Genomic DNA, 18,192 nt, shown 5'->3' on the forward strand with positions numbered 1-18,192 from the left:
TGGTCATTGTTGTCATGGTTACAGCACCTCGGGATTTGTAAGCACAAATGTTTTTTGACAGCTAATACATGTATGGAATCCAACTGAAAAGCCTTTCTGGTTTCTTGGCTGCAGTTGTAAAAAAAACCCCAAAACAACCTTTGTGTGCATCGATCCACATAATTTGCCTGCACAATGAGTCCTGAGACTATCAAGCTATCAAGCCTGCGTCATTTAATTACGCTTGTATGAAATGACTTTTTTTTTCCTTTCCTTTCTTCTTTAATGTTTCCTGGAATTGATAAGAGGGAGAAAGCTCATCATATGACCCATCCTCCTTTGTTGCATCTCTCTCGCGCTAATGGGCCTCATCAGTATTGCAGGCAAATACTTCAACTATTAGCCAAGTGCAGACTGAAGATGTAATGGGAAACGGGAAAAGAAGAGAAGGAGGGAGTGAAGATGTAAAGTCATCTGGGAATAACACAGGACATGAAAGGGAAGCAGAGGTAACGGAATGATCCGGAGCAACGTTACAGACTCTCGCTGATAAATACTAAATATCTAAATAGCTGGCTAACTAAATATTGACAGTGATCTTAAGCTCAACAAACAAATCAACGGCGTTGTAAAATCCTGTTTTTATCATCTTCGCCTTTTATCTAAAATCTAATCATTTCTATCTATACGACATTTTGAGCAAGTCATGCACGCTTTTATTTTGTCACGTCTGGACTCCTGTAATGCACTTTACTCTGAAATAAGCCACAAATCACTCTCTCGCTTACAGTTCGTCCAGAACTCTGCGGCAGGAACCAAAAAAAAAAGGGAGCAGATCACCCCAATTCTAGCCTCCCTGCACGGGCTGCCTGTTTGTTTTAGAATTGATTTTAAGATTCCATTGTTTGTTTTTAAGGGGTCGAGTGAGCTGGCCCCTCAATACATCTCGGACTTCATCCAAATTTACACTCCAGCGCGCTCATTGAGGTCCAAAGGCCAGCTAAAGGCCAGCTAAACGTACATTGCTTGGACAAATATAACAATGACAACAAAACTAGCTCATAAGAGTTACATTTTTTTGGCAGTACAACGTTATTGTTATGTCTTTGGGTCCATGTGATTTGTGAGTTGATTTAAAATGTGTAAACGGGTTCATCGCTGGTAAATAAATATGTTTAAAATGTATAGTAAAAACGGTGAAAATGCTATGGTTAAAAAGATAAAAGTGAGACATCGTCTCCAAAAAGAATCGTTTCAGTGACAACAAGAGTGAGTGATCCTCTCTCAGTAGACGATCTTTGACGATCTTCCTCTCTTTGCGAGCACAAGCTAGCAACAGCAGAAAGGAAGTTTGAAAAAGCTCATAAACAAGTTGTGTTTGCTGAAACGCTTGCGCCTTGGGAACCATTCGTCTTTGTGAGTATCCATGTGTTCAAAGTACTTAAGATATCCATCTCAAATGTTCCTTAATTATTATTTGAATGTGTTTGTAAACTCGATGGTGTGATGTAGCTGTAAGCAATGTATCGCCGTGTTTCAGCTAGCTACTTGTTTAGCATATTTAATGTACAATTATAGATAGTAATTGCATTTTTTGTATGTTACGGTTACTGCACGCATACATGCACGACAAAGAAAGCTTCACTGAAGCAAGAAAAGTAGTCCTTGTGTACGGAGTTTTCTTTATTGGCCCGCTGGCTGTCAAGCGGCATACAGTCACGTGTTGCGAGGACAGCGCAGCGGTCTAATAATTGGGTGGTTACATTTGCTCCAAAAGAGGAACCTGTTTAAGTCGGCCCCGTTTATGTTGACCATCCCTCCAAGTCGAAGAATTTTGTTATTACAAAAAAAAATATTAACACAGTCATCCCTTTGAATTTTGCGGTTTCACTCTATCACGGTTTTTCCAAAACATATTCTTTAATAAATCATGCAGTTTCATGGTTAAATACGGCCTATTATTTGTCCAAAAATATGCACATTGAAACAAATTTTAAAAAGTAAATTAAGCATTTTCAAGCATAAGAATGTCTGAATAAACTAAAATACCATTATAAGGCATTCAAAAGAGCAGGGACACAAGAGACGGACGCCACTTTAAGTATAACAATCTACCAAGCTAACTAGTTAGCCTACAATTTATTTATTTTAAACTTAATAAAGGATTTCAAATGGATTGCAGAAGAAGGACAAAGTAAGAGGCCAAAAACTTACCACTTCCACACGGAATGTGAGGAAAACCTGTTTTCACTATGTTATGTCGGACATATTAAGGCTGAATCCATGCAGTGTTAAGGTAATGTAATGTAAGCTAATGTCTCATCAATGTAACAGTACTGATGCCTCGTGACCAGAATAATTCATATGACCTGTTTTTGCATGAGGTCTTTTGGATAGAGGATCTTTGACTTCCATTTTAGCAGGTGATCCTTACAAGCAGCAGAGCGGTCCTGTCTTTAGTGGATCGTTGAGTATTATTTTAGTTTTAGCTTTAGATGCTCACTGACCTGAAGTCCACGGCGAAAAGTTGACAATTCGATCTCGCAAGTTTTCATGTGACATTTGAGGTATTTTTCCGCAGAATTTTGTGTGCATGTGTCTGCTCACTCAAAAATCAGCAGCCCTCCTCGCTCTTGTTGTTGTTGCATCTCATGTGGCGGAATCAGAGTCACATACTACATAATAGATGCTGAGATTTCCCAGGTAAGGTTTGTGTGTGTTCAAATTCTGCCATCAGACGGTCCCTCTCAAGAGACAAATGCATTATGGATGGTGTCATGCCACCAGCAAAGGGCCTCTGGCTCCACGATAATCCTTAAGGGTCCACTCTCTTGTTCAGCATGTGTATATATAAAAGATGAATGGTCTGATGTAAAGAAATATGGGGGAATAATAGAGCAGCTGGAAGGATAGATGTCTGCTACAACTGATGAATAGTTGCCTTTTCATCATCTGCAGTGCTAGTCGCTTCAAGTCGAGTGTGATTTGTACCCCTCCTGGTAGAGAGTCGTAAGACAGCCCCCAGGACCACCATGCAGGGTTCCTTCGCACGCATGGAAAGTATGGAATGAATTTGATTTAGCAAATTTCCAGGTCAGAAAAAGCGTGGAAAATGGAAACTCAAGTATGGAAAAATATTCATGTTTCCAAGACTGTTACCACAATTGTGTTGCCCAGAAACCTCTGCTCTTATCCTCCTCCAACCTTTTGTATGAGCTACATTACTTAGCTATAATTTCCTGGAAATTATATGGTGACATAATGGCATACAGTACATATTCAGTATAATGAAATAATATACATAATAATAATAATAATGAAAAAACATATTAATTCCACAGTTTTAAAATACTAGGGCTGCAACTAACTATTATTTTCTGAGTCGATTAATCCGAAGCTTGTTGTTTAATTAATCGAGTAATCGGTTACACAGACGGAACCAAACAGTTGGTGGTTTCACATATCAGAAAAGAGGCAAAGATATCGATTGCTTTTTCCAAAGTCAAAGCTGATGTGCGTGAAGATCTTGTTTTGCCTAAAAGGCAAACATAATAACCCTGTGAATGTTCACATCCATCCATCATTGTATTTTCAGGGCATTTAATCGATCGCTACTGGACTGTTCACGTTATTTTTGAGAACTTTTCACATTTCATCCGAGCAGGCTTCATCAGTTCACGCTCACTGACTCGGTGGCTCGAACACCAGTCTGACTCGGTAGGACAGCCCTAGTCTGATACAAAGAAAATAGGTCTGCTTTCATGAATGACTAAGGAAATTTTAAAAAATGAAATTGAGGCTGAAATTAGAGAATATTTACATTTTAAATTTTAAAAAAGTATTAATCGGATACCAAAATAGTTAATTGGATAATCAGTGATCGATTGATTGATTAATGGTTGAAGATCTAATGATACATATTTGGTCTGGAGAACGTCCGGAGTAGAAATTTTGAAATGTCAAATCCATAAGAGCCCTGACCATGGCAAGATGCAGTGGTTGTCACGGTGATGGTTTTATGGGGTGTTGTTTGGCACACAGCTGATAATGACACCTAGTTACAGTTAGTTAGAACGATCTCCCATTGACATCGAAAGACTTGTTTTTCCTGGAACGATAAGAGGTTTATATTGGCCCATTTCCAGCAAAATTGCGGCATCAGTAGATCCCAGCAAAGAAGCCTATTGCAGGAGTCTGTGCAGTAGTCACTGCACCTCTGTCACAACTCAAAGAAGCTGCCAGGTTGACTTGTTGTTGGTGCCTTTTGTACAGAACAGTGATATAAGCGGGAAAATGGCAGCATTAAAGGGAGCTGTTGACCATTTGTTTGTTGGTTGGCATGGCTGTTATTTGTGCATTGTGCAAGAAAGAATCTTGTTAGGTTTATGATTCACACTAATGAAAAAGGCGGAAAAACGACAGGTTTTACAGGCTGTTTGCAATTGTTGGTAAGGCTGTCTTTCAAACTACTCTTTGCAGTCTCCAATCAACTTTGAAAAGGATTTTTAGTATTGTGCCATAATTCACATAACAAAAGAAGTTGACAAACAGCTCGGTCATCCTGATTCTGAGTTACGTCTAATTTTTGCGTTTGGTCACAATATTGCATTGCAACACTTGATGTGCAACAATAACATTTTAAACTACATAGTATACACAACATGCTCCTTCTGGCGTACAAAATCTCAGTCTGGTGTATTTTCTGATCTTTTCTCTCGCATGGATGCTACTTTTGCACATTGGTAACAATTATTTCCTGTCAGACTGGCACTAGGATATGCTAGTGAACATAAAAGCACCACCTGTGTGTGATGTACTGCTCGTAACGCACCAGTAGCACACACACTGTGAAATAGCGTGTGATGACCCGCGGAGGCTGTCAGCCACGTTGGCAGAGTGTGTGTTTGGCTGACAGCGCGGCCGGCGGAATAATGTATGTGACACGAGATGAGTTCTGTCAGCGCCACGCCGCTCCACTATGTCATCGTAAGTGGACGTACACGGCGTTGTGAGAACAGTCGAGATGATGAAGACGAGGCCGAGCGGGTTGTGATACTCCCAAGCAGCGGTGACCTTTTTGACGAAGCACTAAATGACACTAACACGCTGAAGTGTAGCATTTGCCCTGTTTTCAGCCGAAGCAAGCAAGTTCTATAGTTTTGTATCTCTGCTGTCAATAAAGAAGGATCACAAAATATAGCTCAAGTTAGCTTTGAGGTTTTTAAAATATAAAATATTGAATTTTTTTCAAGCAGCTGTGCCTCCCCTGAAGCCCTGGGTGGCTGACTCTGCAACATGTTTTCTCCATCTCATTTTGACAACTAATTTAAAAGACTTATGTGAAATTTCGAGTCAGTTTTTAACACAGCTGAACTCAACTTAGCAGGTGTAAAAACAGATCTTTTTCAAGCTGCTGTGCATCTCCTGAACCCTTCTGGTGCCACCTATCCTGCTACCATGGGCTGCCAGGAATTCTGGGCCACATGAAAAAAAATCACATTGGCAGCTGTGGTCGCTGCATCTCTAGGACGTAGGCCCGGTGCGACATGCTAAAGTACCATTGACTCAACTCAAAATTTGCTTTTAAAAGTGTAATTTTCTGGAAAATCAGGGTCCTTCCGATGAAAGAAAATTCTCCAACCTTGGGTGTGGGGAGGGGTTGGAAGGCCTGAATGCCCACTGCGCTGCATCAATGTCCTCGCAGATGGAACCCTATAGATATTAAATATTACCTGGCTCAAAATATAGTAGATATAGCCTACAGTTTCCAGATACTGGAGATGTTTCTCTTGTCCTCATCTTTTGAGCCCTCAAGTTTTGCTGTTTTAAAGTGAGCTTTGAGTGTGACATTAAGAGTTACAGAGAGCATGTGGCTAATTCTAAGTTTTACATTTGAGGGTTCGGTTGAAAGAAATGATGACACCTCAGTGCTATTGATACGCTGACCTTCAGTTGTTGTAGGTAATGAGAGGCAAAAGTGGTAAACGTCTCAGGACTTAAAAGTAAGACGGAGGGAGGTGGAAGAAGGGCAAATATAAATAGTAAGGCCGCTCACATTTACGCACTTATTGCTAAAGAGAGAGAGATTTAGGGAATAAAAGTGTGAGGCTGCGTCTTAAAAAGATAAGCAGGTAGAGGAAAGAATTATATTAAGCTCTCCATTCGGGTTATGTTGAACTATATGGTCTTTTGTCGCCGAGCAAACTGGGAGATTACAGTAGTTTCTGCTGCTAGTCGTGCTCTTAAAGGCTTATCAACCAGCTGGCCGACTCGAGGGTGAATACTTGGAGGTGCTTTTAGTGGACGGCTGTGCAGTGAGAGCCCAAACTGGGCTGGATGTAAGATCTTATCAACCCTGGAAATATTGTCCATATAGCAGAAAAATGGACCAAAATATGGAGCAACTTGTCAAGATTTACAGTATAGAATTATACGAAGATAGTATCACATGAAGACTTTTGAATTGAAGTTCCAACGAGATCTCCAACAAAAACAGAAGGAAAGAAACCGACTCAGTATCAGTAGTATCAGATCTCCCTTGCCATCTAGTCTGTATTTTTCAAGTAGTTTTTAGACTATTGTTTAAAAAAAATAGCAAAATTAACCTTTGCTTCAGTATTATATTCTGCCACCTCCTCTCTTCTATTGTTATTTGTTAGCATATGTCACTGTCATTGGTTGTTTTTGTTTGCTCTTTTTTTTTTTTAAGCGTGAAGCACACTTGGGACAGCAAGTTTGGAAAAAAAATGTTTTAAACCTGCTAAGCTAACTTCAGCAAAGTTTAAAGGTAGGGTCTTTTGAAATGGCTAAATATAGACTTTCTGTATTTTTTAAGTAGTTTTAGATATTAGATTTTATTTGTTAAGAACAAAAAACAAAAAACGGTTTGCTGTAGGTCTACATCTTATTCTTTGTAAGTTAGGAATTGCTCTCTTAAAAAAACAAAAAACAATTAATTTTTGTATTTAGTGTATTAATTACTGTATTTTATGTCCATGTGTTTTCTATACAATGTGAGTGACTTATTTATGTAGGTATGAGTTTTGACTTACACTAAAATTTGACTTACTCATAGGAACGCAACTCGTTCGTAACCCGAGGACCACCTGTACTAGTAATATTCATGACAAGAAGTGACAAAACCAAAAAAGCATAGCCTTCACAGTATCACTCCATTCTTTCGCTGCCCTCAGTCTCCTCTTGGATAAAATGTGTCTCCATAAGAATACAAGGGACCCTCCTCCACATGTTTGTCAGAATGTCTGATGTGTTCAACACGGCTTGGTTTTCGCAGTTTCCAGCGCTGCTGTTTTAAAGTGGAACACCGGCCGCTCTAAAAGCAACATATGATGCATAAACCTAATGAAATGAACTGCGACTTTGAGTCTCATAAATATGCAACATAACAGGAAATGTGTGCCTCTCGCTGGAATGTATTCATACGTCTTTGCCTGAAGAAATATGTCACACTTTATTTCCTGTTTTCTCAGTTGAAATGAAAAAAAGGCAGCTTTCTCCCCTCCTCGCTTTTAGAGGCTTGATTGACAGCAGCAATCTCATTTGCACAGCCTAAATGCTGTTTGCAAGATGGGACACGCGCCTCAAGGGGGAGGAACGGCATTTTTTGGATGATTTTATGATGAAACCTTCAATTTCTGCAGGAATTATCATTTTAGCCTCATATTACGTTAAAGTGTCCACCTAATTGGCGTAACACGGCTCCACTTTAAACGTCATGCCAATGCTGTTATTATATCGACTGGGGGGGGGGGGCATGCTTTTCTCTACTTGTTTCCTCCCATGGGACACAATAATAGCAATCTATTTCCTACCTTCCATGTTTCTGTGGCCTGAATATGAAATAGGGCAGATTGGATGGTTGAGATCTAAAATTGGCCTAATAGGAAAAACCCAACATAAATCTACAAAGTCAATATTTACTGTATTTCAAGCTGTGATTTAGGGAATCGAGGTCCGCATGTCACCAGAAATATGGAAGGCCTTAATGATCCCAAGGACTTGAGCGATGGAATTTTAGAAGAGAGGATGAGCTTGGTGTGTGACTCCACTTAACATTTTCGCAATAGTAAAATAAAATTAGGGCCAAAATTCTATTTGCAAGGCCAAATGCATCAGAGCATCAGACTGTTACATCTGCAATGACAACCATAGCTAGGAGGACTCAAAGGCAGAGTTGGTGGGCAGTTTGCATGTTTGTTTAACGCAAACAAGGTCCCAACACAGGAACACAAGGAGATGACATGTACAAGTACAAGTACAACACACTGGCACAAGACAGAACAACTAGAGCGTTTACAGAGCAGGTAATGAGTACAAATGGGGAACACCTTGAAGGAAACCATCAGACAATGGGAGGGACGGGGAAGGAGGGGTGAATCCACATGGACCTTGGTATTCTAAAACATACATGGATGGGATTAATATTTTTGCTGACCGGAATGTGCCTACAAACCTGGGAGCACACATGCAGCAGAAGATTCTTGGCTGACAACAAGACTTTCAGGCCACCCGCATGAAAGGGGGCTGGTGCTCTGCAGCAGTCTTGTAGCTCTTGGACTGGGACTGAAGGCGCTCAACCAGAGCCAGTGTGGAGGGGACTGTGGAATCTGTGACAGGTGAATTAAATAGAGAGGGTTGGTGACCAAACAGTGATAGCGGTACAGACCGATGGATGAAGGAGGAAGAGTATTATGGACCAGTTCCACCCACAGAAGCTGCTTAGCCCATAATAAGGGATTCTGAGAAGCCAGGCACCACAGCTTGGTGTCCAGCTGTTGGAAGAGAGGCTGACTGCAGACCCCAGCAAACCACAGAACGCCCTTCAAAATACAGAAACAAAGTGGGGATGATCAGACGCAACATCCTGAGGAAAACCATAAATACAAAACGCATTATTAAGCAATGCCTCTGTCGTTTGCTTGCCTGAGGGAATTTTGACAAAGGGAATAAATTGTGTAATTTTCTTCTTCTCCTCTCTTCTTCTCCTTCTCCTTCTCCTTCTCCTTCTCCTTCTCCTTCTCCTTCTCCTTCTCCTTCTCCTTCTCCTTCTTCTTCTTCCTCCTCCTACTCCTCTCAGAATGTAGCACTCCTGCACCAAAACCCACTTCGGTGGGGAATAGACAAGGGTCTGAGCTCTTTGAGGGTTTCTGTGAAGATGACTTGTTAGTAGCACGTACAGGGACAGGCAGAGGCAAATATTCAGAAACATCAACAAATATTTTGGGCCACGAAAAGCATTGCTGTGCCCTGATGGATTTCTTCACCCCTTATTGATATGAGCCCAATGTATGGCCGGGCCCTTCTTGGAATCAGTAACCAATAACTTGACCAGGGGGAAGTTAGATGATGAGGCACCTGCTGTTCCAATTCCCGCACCTGGTCCTCAAAATCCAAATGCAAAGGTGAAACAAGACACGAGCTAGGTAAAACCAGCTTAGTTTCCTGAGCCGAAGTCAGTCAGGTCTGGTGTTCTTGGAGCCCAGGAAGTAGGACAAGGTGAAATTAAATCGGCCAAAAAATAGTGATCTGGAATTCAAATGCTTAAGATATTAAAATATTTTTGTGGTCATTCCTGAAATGTGCCAGTGCTACTTTGGCTGCCAGCAGCTCGTGGGCACCACTGTCGAAATTGCATTCTGCAGATGACAATATCTTACAACGGTAAGGTCAAGGATGGAACTCCCTGTCCTTGTAATTAATCAGAGAACCGCTGAAATAACATTATCTGGAGCATCAAACTCAACCATGAACTGCTGGCTTGAGTTAGGAATGGAAAGCATTGTAGCAATGGTGAAGCTTTTCTTGACCTGGCCAAATGATGCCTCGCACTTGGTGGTCCGTGACAACAGAGAAGTGAGGCTATGGAACTAACATTTGTAATTAACTTGCTGTAAAAATTAGCAACCCCCCAACATTTCTGGACGACTTTTCTGGAGTTTTGATAGCTATCTTCCTTATTGGTATACACTCATTGCAAAGATATAAGTGAAATATCTCATTTGTAGTCATACTCACTGCAATTTTGATATTTGTGTCTTTTTTTGCCTCCTTTCTACGGAACAATTACATGGAAAAAAGGTGAAAAAATTGTTCTCCTAGAGGCAGTAGGGGTGCCACAAGATCTCGTGTCACAAAATCTCAAGAGATTTCTTGTCCAGAGAAATAAACACCTCGTGGGCACTAGGCCTGGGACGATAATAAATTAATTCATCACACAAAAAATGAAAATGAAGGTGATAATTTTGCTGGCTTAAATATATTGCCATGCCAGACCCATCTTGTGTATCGTCTCATCTCTTGAACTGAGTGTCTTGTGACATCCCTAATAGACAGTGTGAAAGCATTGTATTGCATACACTTGTTTTTCACTCGTTAGGAAGCTAGTTAGCAGAATTACACAAAACCTATAACGGCAATTCCCATGAAACTTTGCCCACATGTGGCACATGTGCATAGCAAAATCCCTCCAATTTTGGTGTGCATCGGTACAAAAATGCGGATACTCAAATTTATTTTCTTTCAAGTCAAGGAACCACTATGTGTAGTGTTTGCATCCTGATTTCATAACCCCCCTGAGACTTGGCAATGCGCCTGGTGTCATTTTTCCTCGTTAATTCACTTTTATGCATCAGTGGTGGTGAAAAAGCCTCATTATGACACGCTGTGATGTATGCTTGATGCAGTAAAGCTCAAGTCCCACACCTTGGTGCTGTCAGCATGTGTTGCATCATCACACGTTAACATGCGCCATCATATTCATTAACCTCCTTCCTTCACTTGCACTTGTTACTGTAGGCTGCTAAATCAGTGCATGCATAATCACACTAGCATAAAGCTGCTGAGGTTGACACGAGCTACAGCTGACTGCAGGTCAAAGCTCCTCGAAGATTAAACTTCACAATAATAATGCTGTACAGTATTTCACACCATCAGAATGAGTGTGTGTGTTTTCTCCTCCCCCGGGGTGATAAACATTAAACGAGGGTAGACAGTTGAGGTTAATTGCTCAACAGAAAGGTCAAATCAATTATTGACATACACATGGCGGGTGAAGAGGTCAAAACTGAGAGATTTGTGGCTCAGGAAGACCACTCAGCCTGATCAGCTGTGGACAGAGGAGGCGGGTTGTACGCTTAATTGGAAATTCAATTCAAGGTTGTCATGAATACCTTTTCACGATTTTATTATGGTAACTTCACTGGCATACACGTGTTTATTTGTCACCTGTGTTCTGCCACCTGTTTTTTGTTTGTCCGTGTTTGTTTGGGCACTGTTTGGCCGTGTGACAACCACGACAGTGTACAAAAACCAAAACATGTTTTTGGTAGTAATTTTTGCCGAAAACTGAAAACTGGGCCGAACAAAAACAGAGGTTCCACTCTAGAGCGCACTAACAAGTGGTACACGGCAGTAGTACCAAAAAATAATGGTGACAAAAAGGTCGACTAGATAAATTAGAGCAAAAGTAATAAAGAAAAAAAGTATGGGCAAAGCAACGTGTAAAAAAAAGTGCCAAGACTAGGAAGATACTCTGGCGGTACAAGCAAAACAGAAGCAAACAACACGGAAGTACACATGATAGCACAAAGGAAAACAATGGCATAACCAAAATTTAGTTGACAAAAAACCCAAATAAGAATAAGCAACTGGCACAAGGAAACAGCAAAGTCTTGTCTGACTGCAGTAGCAGCTTGGCTTAATAAGGCCTAAGGCTCCACCCCAGCAACCCCAACAATGGCCAATAATGGCCACTGTTATTCTCATGACTTTCAGAACTTTCTTGTAATGAGGTCACTATAATAACTTCACAACTTTATTCTTGAAACTTTACAACTACAGTTGACCCTTGTTAAATTGCGGTTCGAAATCGCGCCTTCACTGTCGTTTTTTAAAAATTACTTAATAAATGATTGGGGTTTCATGGTTGAATGTGGTCTATTATTATAAAAATTGTACGTATCCATGGCCTACATGAAGCATTTTCAAGCATAAAAATGGCTAAATTAACGAAAATAAAAATATAAAGCATTCAAAAGATGTGATCGGAAGTGTAATGCAGTATCTATGACTTGTGTGCGCCTTTAAGAAGCGGGGCCTGGGAAGTGACGTGTGTGACTTTTTAGCTGGCTAGAGTTGACTGTTAGCTGAGTGCTAGCAGCAGGTCAGCAGTGTAGAGAGTGGCCGACAGCAGCTCCTGTGTGAATGTTCTCTGCTTGTTAATAAAGCGATTGAAGTGCATCGTGAGTCTCTCCTTGACCATTAACAGCGGCAGGAGAGTAGTATTCTACCCTAGTCTCTAGGTGTCAGTAACGTTACACTGATGAGACAATAGCCACCAGGAAATACGCTGCCAATGCTAAGGTGTGAGTCCATCTCATTTATGTCTAAGATGGCTTATTTTCTATTATTATGTCTGCCATATTGGGTAATACAAATGTAACGGTGACTATACAGGGCTCTAATAATGATATTTAGAAGGCCATAAACAGGTTTTCCATGCTACAACTATGAAAATATTCCATTTATTAATATTGAATACTACTTAGTGGAAATGTACTTATCGCGGTCGGGTCTGGAACCAATAAACCAATAAACGAGGGATGACTGTACTTCACATACTGTAACTTGTGATAGTGCGGCTTTTTTTGCATTTTATTGTCGTAACTTTATTGTCATAACATTACAGATGTATTCTCAGAACGTTTTTTTTCCTCTTAACATATTGACTACAACGTTTTTTCTCACAACATTACAACTTTATCTCGTAACACTACAACTTTGCTCTTGTCATACTACAACGTTTTTGTAACAATTCTATTTCTATTTCATTCTTTCTTCTTCTAACATTATAAGTTTATTCCAACATTATGACTTGCTTCTCCTAACATTCTGACTTTTTTTTCATGTGACGATTTTATTTGCGTAACATTCCGACTTTTTGCTGGTGATGTTATGAATTTATTCTAACATGACTTTATTTTCGTAACATTCCTTTTTTGTATTTTATTATACTCTACAACTTTTTCAGGTTTCACATTTCTCAGAAGAGTGTCATTCTGGTATATTTACCACGCCATTCTCATAACTTTAATGTAGCTTTATTCTCTTAATATTCTCCCTTTTTTCATGATTTTTCTTTTTTTTTTGTCCAGTCCAGCCATTAGGGCAGATAGTATTTTAATCAAAATGATTGTTTGATCTAAAGGCCTTTACATGCTCAACAGATTTGCTCTGCCAGGGAAAAGTGTGAGATAAACTTCCCCTGTTATACAGAATGTATTTGACCTTATTTGATGTTTTGTTGTTTTGCAAATTTGTAGCGGCTGGACCGGAGCAGGAGGGGATACAGATGAAGAGAAAAAAAAAACAGAGGGGGGAGTGCGGGGACAAGAGGGGGACAACAGAGAGAGAGACAGGAACAACAGCAACAACATCAATTGCGACGACGATAACAAAACAACAGAAACAAACAAGACTACATCAGCAAATGTCTATGATGGCCATAAAGACCATGATGGAGAGGACAAAATAATATCAACAACCACAGTGATAATACTGCGTTGAATACTGCAAGTAATATTTGCTTGTAAATTTGCTGCTACAACCGTTTTCTCACAACATCACGATGACCCCATCGTAAATTGTCAATGTTAGGTTTAGTTTGTCAGGATGGAGTTCCTGTTAGGGGTGGGAATCTCTGGCCACCTCACGATTCAATGCGATTATGATTCAGAAGCCTGCGATATGATGATTAAACGATTATCAACTTTTTTTTGTGATCAATAGTTTGTCAATTTTTTCATGCATGATTTTTGTCCTATTTATAATTTATTTTTACTCATTGTGTACTACTAAAAGGAAACATGTTTGTAATGATCCACAATGTAAATAACCGATTAATTTACTTCCATGGTCTTTTAATAATTGGAAGGTTATATCTACCAACATATTTCTCATTGCACAGAACCAGCAGGAAAAGTAAAGTGCACCAGTAGCAGCATGTATAAAATTAACAAACTTCAGCATACTGAGTAACCAACATAAAAAATCTGCAATTATTCACAAATAAATAATAGACTTCTGAATTCAAACTAAAATCCTAAGCATAGAATCTCGGACAAAATAATATTTTTGCTGCATAGCAAAGTAAAAAACAGCTTTCATACAAAATATAGATTTTTGTACCAGCAGCTGTCATTAAACAATAATGCTTGCAGTATAACCAAAAAACTATGCTGCCCTTATTCACAATTGTGTCAGTGTCAGTCAGATAACGTTGCGATAGGATGTTGTATCTGGGTGCCAAAGTGCGCAACAAAGCACGAAAGCCCTGCTTCTCAACAACCGAATACGGCCAAAAATTCCTTGCAGTAAAGGTGTTTCAAGTAGAAACACTTTTCCGAGTTGGGTGGAACATTAGTTATCACCTGCTCGATGGTTCTCTGGTTGGCAACAACTTTAGTCTCCTCCTCGTTTGGGTGGAAACGTGCAATGTGGTTTCTGATATTTGTCCAGTTCCCAAAATATTTTAAGCATGTATGACAAAGCTTGCATATTGTCTGGCTCGTTTCAAGCTCATTTTTGCCTTCAACTACGTGAAACCAAAGTGCTTCCAGACGCTTGCTGCAAATCCAGCTGGTGTGGGTCGGAGTTTACGCTCAGCCATTTTGTTAGCATATTATACTTAGGAGCACCGCCATAAACTGTCCGGGTGGCACTTCCGCTTTCTGTCTTTTTGTTCAGTTTTTTTTCTTCCGTCAGCATCGATGATTGACATTTATGAATCGTCAATGTCCGCATTGCGATGCATCTAAGAATTGATTATTTCCCCCACTCCTAGTTCCTGTTATTGTATTGTTATACTTTACTGTATGTGTGTTTAACCTCACCCTTGACAGAGTCCAAACCAGTATGATCTTGACCTCAGGTGATGCAAATAATCAACACACACATTTATCCATCCATCCAAAGGTTAGCAGTGGGTGAAGGTACTGTAGATGCAAACGACACAAGAGAAGAGAAATACATGGACGGATGCAGCTACCCGCCTGTCACCATGGATCACACTTCCCCTTCACACTGCATTTGTAATTACGAGACGAGGACGAGAGCAGGTGAGGACACAGGAAGAGATGGGCAAGCGGAGACAAATGTCCTGTCATGGTAAAAGATTTCGACCTCCTTTTAATTCATTGAGAAAGATGAGGCAGCTGAAGTGCTTTAAATAGAGGCTTCAGATCATAACATGACTAATGGCCGCCATACAGTTATTTTAATTAATGAGGTATCACAAGAACATACACCTTTGGAACAAAAGCGTTTTTCTTTGGGTTTGCTACAAAGATACAGTAATAGAATTGCAAGAATGACTGTTTACTAATTATAACATATTTCATATCTATTCTCATAACATTATCATCATAACATTTTCTCACTTTATTCTCACAACCGTAACTTTATACAAAGTTATTCTCGTAACATTACAACTTCTCTCATAAATTGAGTTTTTGTAATATAGCTAATTAATATGACTTTATTTTGTCGCAACTTTCCAACTGTTTTGTAATATAATAAATGGACTTATAACAACGTATTTTTCTTATACTGTAATATCCCACAACTTTACACATTTTTTTGGTAATGTAACTGCTTTATTCTCATAACATTGCAACATTTTCAACATAATTACAATATTATTTCTGTATCTTTTTTTTCTTGGACTTTTTTGTAACATTTTGTAAATTGCTCAATTGTTCTTGTAACATTACGTTTCTCCTAATATTAAAACAATTCATGACATCATACTGTCATGTCATGAATTCAGTAAAATCGTCACTATAATTTTGTTGCAGAAAATAGTTGTATGCTTAGGTCAATCACCACTACGCCATTTTAATTGGAATTGATTTTTTTCCCTCAATAACAAAGGTGGTTCGATCACTTCATATTTTTTGTGAGACTAAGATAATATCATTCAGTTTGTAGTAATATATCAAAGAGTGAAGTTTTTATTTATTTGTATTTATTTATAAATTGTTTGGATTATATGACCATGTTTTGATGTTTTTGTGTCTCTGTATATTTTCCTATTCTTCTGTGTCTGGATGCGTGGGTGACAAATTTCCGGCACGAGTACAAAGTCTATCTGTCGTCGCAGCGTAGCCGACTGTTGAAAATAAAAAGTGACACACTGCCAGGTGTGTTTTTTATGTCTGAAGGTGATAAAGCACATACTGAAGGCATCCTTCATCTTTTATGTTATCTACTGCTCAGCTCTCACATACAGAACCAGTCCAAAGTTTGGAGACAGTTAGTCATACTATAGAATATGAAGGTGTCTCCAAACTTTTGACTGGTACTGCATGTTTGTATGATTTTGCTCGCTAGTGGCCGTCTGCTGAACAAACGAGGCGTTTTATTGGGAGACGGCAGGAATGAGGCCTAATTGAAGGACACGGGGGAGGAAACGCCGTCCATCATTTGGAGCATTGACACCTCCACTGTAAGTAGCATCTTACTTTTGAAATCCTTTATAAGTTTCTGCCGCTATAAACTTCCTTTCAGCCGCATTAAAAACTTCTGCTGCATTTATTTGTCAGCAGTTAACGTAAAGACGAATTTCAAGGTTGGAGCACCAAAGGACGAAATTCTATTTCATCCTGAGCGTCTAAGGAGCTGCGTGGGCACCAAGGTAAGACATTCATGAATTTAATATAAAAGCATCCACAAGATGGAAATTGATGGAGTTACTCTGGGGAAACTCTCCGAAAACCGGCTTGCTCTTGTCTTAGTGGACAAGCGACTCAACAACAAGACAAGAACACGCCGGTTTTCGAAAAGGGTGAGGGTGCACGGCTCGGATCTTCACTCTGCGTAACATCATTGAACAATGCACTGAATGGCAAAGGCAGCTGTACATCAATAGCATTGATTTTGAGAAGGCTTTCGACAGCATCCGCAAAGAAGGTCTATGGCGCATGCGCCTGCGGTGTGAAGACGAGTGTTAGACAAGGACGTCCTATGTCAACGTTGCTCTTCAACTTGACTATTGACTGGATGATCAGGCAAACGACATTTGATCATTTGATCGGGCACGGGGCATAAGATGGACTCTCTTCACAACCCTTGAAGATTTGTACTTCACTGATGACCTAGCACTAGTCTCACACACTCTTCAGCACGTGCAAGAGAAACCCCCCCCCAAAAAAATCTTTAACGTGTGTAACATAAAATATTTAAAACAGCACGTTTCTGGCATATGAAAATAAACTATAATTATTGTATAGGAACAATAGTTATTTTCGGTATTAAAATAAATTTAACTAAAATTGATTAATTCAATGATAAATAAATCTGTATTTTTTTATTATGTAATACGATATTTTTGAATATTTATATAACACATTCAACAGAAATGAAAACAATTATATTTTTATGTCACAAAAATATCTACATTTTAAAAGTAGAAACCGTCTAACTACTCACAGTGTGCTCCACGATACATCATTTGTCCACTCAAGCAAAAACAAGAAAATTTCCACTTCGGCAAAAGTAATATCAAGTGTAACCTGAGACACAATTGGGGGGGACACAAGGATAGGAAGGAAGAGGAATGGTTGCCAAAACAAAAGTGAAACTAATAAAAGAACTAGGTACTCGAATGAAAACATTTCAAGTAAATGATAAAAGCCCAGAAATGCCCAGGACACAAAAGTCTTGACAGTTTGGACATCTCTGTGTATTTCTGACCCGCATAAATCACGAGTCATTATTCAAATCAATGCAGGCTGCCAGGTTACACAACAAACATGGCCTCCACTGGCCACCTCATACATTACACGTTATCTGGGCCGGCGGAATGGAAGCGCCGCCGCCACCATCACTCCGGAGCTGCTCGCTATTTATTTGGGAATGGAGCTTTTTGCTATCAAGGTCAAACAGCCTCGATGTTGAATTCGCTGCAGAGTCATTTACTTCCCCGAGCTAGCGAAGGAAGGGTGATAGAGAGAAGACGGGGAAAAATACAAAAAAACAGGCGAATGCGGACACTTTGTTTTTAGCATCTCGCATGAAGACATTCAGCTCGGCAGGCAGGAGAGAACCCAGGTCCTTTCTACACTTTGGAGAAAGAAACTTTACAAATCAAACAAACCTTGATTTTTCTCTAACATCACCTTACTTATAGTAGATGTT

At 39.7% G+C, this 18,192-nt stretch overlaps 1 protein-coding gene across 8 annotated transcripts in view; it reads left to right on the forward strand.

Annotated features, from left to right (window-relative positions):
* Positions 1–1,271: 1,271 nt before the first annotated feature.
* sgcd (sarcoglycan, delta (dystrophin-associated glycoprotein)) overlaps positions 1,272–18,192 on the forward strand; it is a 208,274-nt gene continuing 191,353 nt past the window's right edge. For 2 of the 8 annotated variants that reach the window (XM_054756133.1, XM_054756141.1), the window contains exons 1-4: positions 1,272–1,395; positions 14,971–15,113; positions 16,387–16,501; positions 16,599–16,690. The gene's annotated coding sequence lies outside the window, so the exon portion shown is untranslated. Of the gene's footprint in view, positions 1,396–14,970; positions 15,114–15,146; positions 15,163–16,049; positions 16,197–16,386; positions 16,502–16,598; positions 16,691–18,192 lie in introns of those variants that run through there. The other 6 variants (XM_054756134.1, XM_054756135.1, XM_054756140.1 and 3 more) reach the window with 6 other exon arrangements.

The sequence above is a fragment of the Dunckerocampus dactyliophorus genome, chromosome 16, assembly GCF_027744805.1.
Source record: "Dunckerocampus dactyliophorus isolate RoL2022-P2 chromosome 16, RoL_Ddac_1.1, whole genome shotgun sequence".
Lineage (NCBI taxonomy): Eukaryota > Metazoa > Chordata > Actinopteri > Syngnathiformes > Syngnathidae > Dunckerocampus > Dunckerocampus dactyliophorus.